Raw genomic sequence first — 8,337 nt, 5'->3', positions numbered from 1 at the left:
ACCACTCAAGATCTATTAAATCTGAAGGTTTGCCGGAGGTATAATTTGGTGTTTTTGAGATATCTTGTTTTAAAATAATGATGTTTTCAAATCTGAATTATTTTGAAATAGAAGCAATTCTTTATTCCGGAGTTTTTTTTTGTCTGTATTAACGAGATTTTTAACTCTAGGCTAGTTCATCCCGGGATATTCCGGAGTTGTCCTGCCAGTAGATACTCAAGGATCACTTTTCAATTAAGTGTTTTATGTTTACCCAACGCCCGGATTACTCAAAATTAACTTTTTGTGTTCTATTGTTTTGTGCTTCAATTTGTTGAATCAACAGTGCTCATATATTTATTGGTATATTGAAAGAAAGAAATTATAATGGTTTTTGGCCCTGTGTGAGCGACTCACGCAAGAGCGAAGTTTCGTAATACCAATCCGTGTGGTCAATAATAATTTTCAGTTACCTCAACGTACATACGTAAAAATGAATAAATTATTGGTTATATTATAAAAAATATCTTCAGCTCAAGATGAGATTTAAATTCACGACTCTTATACAAGTGCTTTGCTTACTAAGTCACAGTGCCAATTAATGACATGACAATTAATGATGAGCTAAATTTTTTTCATAATTTCATCAATTTCCATCTAAACATATGTACGTTGAGTTAACTGAAAATCATTATTGATTCCACGGATTGGTTTACCGGAACTTTGCACTAACGTAAGTCGCTCACACAGGATCAAAGAGCATTATATTTTTTTTTTCTTTCAATAGACTAATACATATATGGGCATTGTCGATTCAATACATTGATGCGCAAGACAATTGAACACAAAACGTCAATTTCAAGTAATTAAGGCGATGGGTATACATAAAACTTTTTATTTAAAAGTGATACGTGAGGATCTAATGACAGGACAATTCCGGAATAAAGAATTGCATCTCTTTCAAAACAATTTAGGTATAAAAACATCAATATTTTAAAACAAGATATCTCAAAAACACCAAATTATACCTCCGGCAAACCTTCAGATTTAATAGATCTTGAGTGGTATATTTTGAAGCAAGCATCAAATGTAGCCGAAATTTGCAGCATTTTGAAAAAAACTGGTAGTAAAAATCATAGTAATTTTTACTGTTTTGCCCAAAAAACCATATTAAAGGTCCCGAAAAATTGTAAAGTTGGTATCATCAGACACAGGCTACTTTGATTAACACGTGTGAAGTGTTAAAATTGATAAATTTGCGATAAACATTCAAAATAGTCATGAAAACGTGATTTTCACGTAAATTTTACTATTTTTAATATAACTCTGTTATTTGAAGTCACACAACTTTGGTGTCTTCGGCAACTTTACTTATTTTTGCACGCTCTACAACTTTGCAGAAGACGGGAAACCTCTAGGACGTAAGACAAAAAAGTTAGTATCGTTGCGCCACCTATGCGGCAAAATTACCAACTAATTTTCTTCACCACATAAAAGTACAGGTAAAATTAATACAAGTCTCAGAAGACACCAACTCAAAAAAATGTACTCCCAAAACGCTAGAGGTTTTTACTTGCTAGATCCCGCTCGTGGCCCAGTGTGCATTGGAGGTACCGAGACAAAGAGGTGCTATTTTTGTTTGTTTGTTTATGGAATTGGTATAGAAAGGCTACACAACTACTATCGTGCTTGATGATTGTTTGGAATAAGAATCAAAATTTAATAAGAAGAGCAAAATTTGAGCTGACACGCTAAGGGGCCTTAAGGGCCGTTGCTTCAACTACAGCATCATCAACGTGCATTACCCACACGGAGGGAGACCTGATGAGGGACCGTTCATAAACCACGTAGACTTTTTGGGGGGAGGGGAGGGGGGGGGTTTGTCAAAAGTCTACGTTCCATACAAATTTCAAAATTTTTGTATGGACAAAAGTCTACGAGGGGGGAGAGGGGTGTCTGAGATGGCCAAAATTTGGTCTACGTGGTTTATGAACAGTCCCTGATGAGATGTTATACGCGCAGATAGAGCAAACATACGATGGTTGCTTGCCGCGTGACGTGAAAATCGTTGTCAAGGACATGAACGCGCAGGTAGAAAGAGAGGAAATGTACAAACCGGTAATCGGGCGAAACAGCCTGCACGCCGTATCGAATGATAACGGCCAGCGATGCGTAAACTTTGCAGCTTCCCGTGATATGGTAGCCCGAAGCACCTTCTTCCCCCGCAAAGATATCCACAAAGCCACCTGGAGATCACCCGACCATCAAACAGAAAACCAAATCGACCACGTTCTAATCGACGGTAAATTCTTCTAGGATATAACCAATGTCCGCACATACCGCAGTGCGAATATAGATTCGGATCACTACTTAGTAGCTGTATGCATGCGCTCAAAACTTTCGACGGTTATTACCACGCGTCAAAGTCAAACGCCGCCGCTCAACATCGAGCAGCTGCGTAACGTTGATGTAGAAGTGGCTCAAGACTGCGTGCAGCAGCTAGCAGTGGCCCTACCATCGGAAGAACAGCTTGGCACAGCTACACTTGAAGATGGCTGGAGGGACATCCGATCCGCCATAGGTAGTACCTCGGCTACAGCACTAGGCTTCGCGACTCCGAATCACAGAAACGACTGGTACGACGGCGAAATTGAACAGTTGAAAAACGAGAAGAATGCAGCATGGGCGAGAATGCTGCAACACCGTACGAGAGCGAATGAGGCACGTTACAGACAGGCGCGGAACAGGTACAACTCAGTCTTCCACAGAAACGCCAGCAGGAACAAGAAGATCGCGAAGCGATGGAAGAGCTGCACCGCGCTAAGGACACACGAAAATTCTACGAGAAGCTGAACCGCTCGCGCAGAAGCTTTGTGCCACAAGCCGACATGTGCCGAGATAATCACGGGAATATTCTCACGAGCGAGCGTGAGGTGGTCGAGAGGTGGCGGCATCATTACGATGTGCACCTCAATGGCGACGTTGCAAGCACCGAAGGTGGCGTGATCTAGGAGTACGTGTGCAACAAGAAAGACTTCCGTCCCCTATCCTCCAAGAGATTGAGGAGGAGGTTGGCCGATTGAAAAACAACCAAGCCGCTGGAGCAAATCAACTACCAAGCGAGCTCCTAAAATAGCCCTGGTGAGATCACTACACTGGACCATTACCAATATTTGGGAGGAGGAAGTATTACCGGAGGAATGGATGGAAGGTATCATGTGTTCCATCTACAAAAAGGATGACAAGTTGGATTGCAGGAACTATCATGCGATCACACTTCTAAGTGTTGCGAATTGAAGGTGCTGCTCACCATCTACGGTGGAATGCAAATGGAAGACGGGACTTGAAGGCGAATGAACGACGAACTGCATCAGCTGCTGAGAGAACCAACCATCGTCCACACCGCGAAAATCGGGAGGCTACGGTGGGCGGTCACGTCATTAGGACGTCGGATAGCATTGAAATGGTGCGCAGCAAGCTAGATGGATCGATTAAGTGGAGGACGATTTGCGGACCCTTCGCACTCTGCGTGACTGGAATCGCACAGCTATGGACTGCGAAGAGTTGAGACGACTCCTACGTACAGCAGAGGCACTCTGGCCTTAGTCTTCTAGCCAAACTCGTCATTACACATTCTCTGGACAAGATTGTCCGAAATGGTGTCCTCGCCACAACACAACGACGTGTGACATGCTACGGTACGCGTTAGCAACCCTCGTGCACATTAGCTTATAAGCTTTCACCTCAGTCAGAAACTGCCTGACAAAGCAGTTGATGGGGTGCGTCTCAGTGATTCAGGTTCAGCTGCATAATTTGCACTGCGATTTTCCAGCTGGGGCTCTTCTGAAGCCTCCTTGGACCATCCGTTAGGTGTTTGTTGTTTGCACAAATCGAGTACTTGGGTGGACACGTGCAGCCTTGTGCCTTGGGGCCTTCGCTAGTGTTCTCCTGTTAGGGCCTTTGCAGTCCCATGCAGACATACTGACCAGCCCACCTTGAGCTTCCCTAAGTTAACGTTCCCTAACTTGTTAGGGAAAAAATCGGACCTCCCGTTTGCAAGTTATGCGCGGTCCCACGTATGCCACTGCATTTTTATATATATACTAGCTGTACCCGCCAAACTTTGTCTTGCCTACTGCGTTTTTTGACGTTTCAAGTTTCTAGCCAAGTCCCCGGTCAAAATGTATGGAAGATCGATTTTCAAAAACTCTCGAGTTTTCCATGTTTTTTGCCTCATAAACCTTCCTTGGGTAAAAACTAACAGAACAAAACTAACACGACCAAAATCGGACCTTCCGTTCGCAAGTTATGCGTGGTCCCACGTATGCCACTGCATTTTTATATATATAGATAGATATACTAAATTACAAGCAAATTACATATTTGTATATGGTATCATCTTATGCTATTGGTATGTTATTCTCTGCCGTGAATCGCATATCAGTCCCATCTTTGCTGGATTTCCTATGCAAATGGGACAGATATGCGATTCGCGGCAGTTCTAAGTTCTTCATAAACAATTCATGAATGTCAAAATTAGCTGTGATAGTAAAATTTGTTATATTTTGTTTTTGGTTTGCCATTCACCCCTCTACCCGGGTACCTACGCCGCAACTTGGGTTATGATTAGAAATATTGCTCGTTGAATCCCATGAGAAGCATTAACGCGTTTATGGACAAATAACTGTGGGGGTTCCCCAGGCACCCCGCAGACTGCGTTAACGATTGAGCGATCATTCGTCCTCGGCACAGGTCGCTTGACACTTTGAATTGGGGTTACCCGTCTGGTAGACTCATACCTCCGGAACAGGTCATGGTAGTTCTATTCGTATCCGGCGGTTACATGGCTGACTCGCAGAAGGGGGTTTGTCAAACCCCATGACTCCTGCCCTGCTGCCCCATCTCAGTCTGTTAAGGATGATCGTCTCAAGCATCTTTCCAGCTAGATGCCACTGCAATGGACACTCAGAAATAAGGATATTCAGGAAATTACTATTTTTTATTCATTTGATAACTAAGTCCAATTCATGCATGAAGATGTCTAAAAAATAGATTTGCAATGCATACATTTTATCACCAAAATGCGTAAATTATTTTTAGTTTGGTAATGTGTAATTTCAGACAGCTATCCTGTCCTCAAACTAACAGAAAAAACAGCAGTTGTAATTTCTTGTGCGTTTTTTTTAAAGTTATAGTTAAAGTAATTGATGTAGATCTCTCAAATCTGGGGGAAAAGCTGTGAGCGGTGAGTAAAACAAAACAAGTTTGTTTAACTTATCAGTATAATACTTTCCCATATTTATCACATCCCTCACATAGCATATCGGATTGACACTGTGATCATGTACGTTCCTGATGATGATTTTTACGAATTGTGCTCGGCCAGCAACTTGACTCCTGGCTACAGATCGGAGGAGCCCAGCCCATCAGCAGTTTATGAGAAGTAGAGGATCGTCCACGAGTTCGAGCACAAGTTCGCTCTGAGATTCATCAAACCGGAATCAAGAATCAAGTGAATGTTTTTCGATTTTTTTTTATTGAACTTTGTCATTACGATATATTTGATCAGCAAAATAAATTTGAAACGCCTTATGCAGAGTTTAGGCTGTTTTTTTCAATAATTCGTCAATATTTTGTATTGATATACTGATTGATATGAAGGAAGCTCAATTTTACTAAAATTTATACATAAAATGCATAAAAAATAGAAACAGTCATATGAGACAACGTTTAAAAAAAAATACTAAAAAGTATGCATTCTGAATACTAAATGGTATATAGTATTTCAAAACTATTTTATTTTTAGTCAGTTAATGCATGAACCCAGTCGAACCGCAATTATGCATAGAAAATATTCATTAATGACTTTATTTATTTCTGAGTGGATGCTTTTCTTGCCAGATTCGGAAATCCATCTAGAGCAGGGAAATTGCCCTTGACAAAAGATTACGCAATCACCAGAAGCTCTACGTACCGAGCTTCCAATTATAAGTCCTGTTTTGTGACTGAGGTAGTTGCCATTGGTTCTGGGTCGCCTGTCTCTCACTGAAAACCTGCACTTCAACAGAATGCCCCATTTTTAAAAAGCAGGTTACATCGATCGCATCACTTACCAAAGTGAATTCAGATCATGTAACTTCTTGCCTATCTTCATGGATTTAGATTAGACGGTCTCTAGTAGTATCAACATCACACTAACATTCCTTCAGCTCTTCGATGAACACAGATTATGGTAAGCTAACCCAATTCACCATTTGTTGATTCTGTGTGCAATGTTCTAGTCCATGGTTTCCCAAACTGTGGATCGCGACCCCCCCAGGGGGGTCGCTGGCCTTCATTCAGGGGGTCGCGAGGGACAGTAAAATATTTAACTGTAACAGAGATCAAATGAGGGAATTTCGCGAAAACTACGTCTGCTGGCAAAAGGGGGTCGCGCGACCTGAAAGTTTGGGAGCCTATGTTCTAGTCAATCGCGTTGTTTCAATTACGAATTGTATGGATATCTATATCTCATGTATTGAAGTACGACTACAATGTGTAATGTTATAAGTATGGAAAAAGTGCAGAACAAATCATTCAGAAGAAATCAATCAATGAACATATATGTACTAGTAGACATCTGTTTTTTTTTTCTAGGGTAAAGATAATTATTGGTGAAATGAATAATTGTTCTTGTTGTGAAATCGTAATATGAGAAAGGCATCATCATCCCAAGATGGATTGAGCTATTTGCTCATGAAGTAAACATATCTAGTTCATAAATACATTATGCATATTATGGCACATAACTGGAATCGGTCGCATCAGATGCCAAGATAGGGGACATGCAATTCATTTCACTCCATGTTGGTACAGCTGATTTCCTTTTCCCATCCCAACTTGTGCGATCGCCACCGTGCGTTGCGTTGTTGTAGTGCGGCGTCTTCTATTGATCGCGCAGTCCGTGGCGTGGTGCATCAAGAGGAAAAGCCGCAGAGTGGCAGTCGGTAGTGATGGCAGGTAGCAATTAAACGCGCCAAACACCGACACGATCGCGGTGACGCACGAACGGTAATCGAAGGGGATGGTCCCCACTCGCGGAATAAGGAGCAAAGCAATGCGCAACCTTGAAGAAAAGTGTTTTATCGTAATCTTGCTGCAGCGATGGCCATGGAGCGCGGGAAACCACAGAGGTGCTAGTTTTGCCACCTACGTGTTTCAACAGCGATAATCACCGACATCTAAGCGAGTAGAAAAGCGCGCCGATATTCGACGGAACACGCACCATGAATGGGGAACAAGTTGGTCACCAGCGAGAGTAGTTTTTCTTTCCTCTCGCGCCGTTGCAGTTTTAAGTGCGAAAACTAGTTCGATTGAACGCAATTCGAGGACCTATTGAAAGACTTTTTCCCCCGAGGTGAGTGGTAGTTGGGGAGCATAATTGTGGATATCTTGCAGAGAGTAACGCGGAAGTGATTACGAGTAGTTTGAAAGTATTGCCAAGCAGTTTGTTTTGGGCTAATTTTAGCGCAGCTGAACTTTCGGAATGGATGTTGTGTTACGAATGATAGGAGACACAGTGGCACACTGCCTCTTGGGAAATACCGTCATGAATTTTAAATTATGATAGCTTTTAAAATGCATATTTTGCTTTCGTAAGTAGTTTACAATTATAACGACCAATATTTGACATTATTACTACATCAAAAGTGTAGATCTACGACTGGAAAAAAAAATAATAGAATCACTTTCTGATCGCTATTCCAAAAAGCGTTAAATGACTATCTGATGCTTGCCGCCGTCTTCATCCAGAAACTGTCTAAACTAATTATAACTTACCCTAGACAAAGAACATCGTATACGACTCCAAGTGGCCCAAATGCAAAATATTTCTCTGACGGAAGTGGGAATCGAACTCATAATCCGTGGCTTACAATACGTCTAATCGGCTCAAGTTATCTGTTTAAACTTGGGGATTCATCTACTGATTTGATCACAAATTTAAGTTGGTCATTTGTGGTCAAATCTGTAAAAGGTGGTATTTTTTTGTCGAATCGTATATATGTAACTTTTGAAGTCGTGAGCTTCAATTTAATACAAATTTAAATTTACGTGATTCCATGCGACTCTAAACATTCTAATCAAATCGTCGATTCGTGACCGTGCGGCTAGTGTCACCAAGCATTTAGTCGCATTTTGCTGAGGAGCGTGGGTTCAATTCCCACCGTATCTGTCAGGAAAAGTTGACAGCTGTGCCACTGGGCGTTGCATGCTAGTCCGTTGTCTAATGTCGTGCTTCTCTCAAAGGACGAATGGTTCACTGGAAGCATTAAGATGTTTTTACGAGCACAAATGTAGAGATCCATCAAACGGGATATA

The sequence above is a fragment of the Aedes albopictus genome, chromosome 1 (genome assembly GCF_035046485.1).
Source record: "Aedes albopictus strain Foshan chromosome 1, AalbF5, whole genome shotgun sequence".
Lineage (NCBI taxonomy): Eukaryota > Metazoa > Arthropoda > Insecta > Diptera > Culicidae > Aedes > Aedes albopictus.
This window is presented reverse-complemented; position numbering follows the sequence as displayed.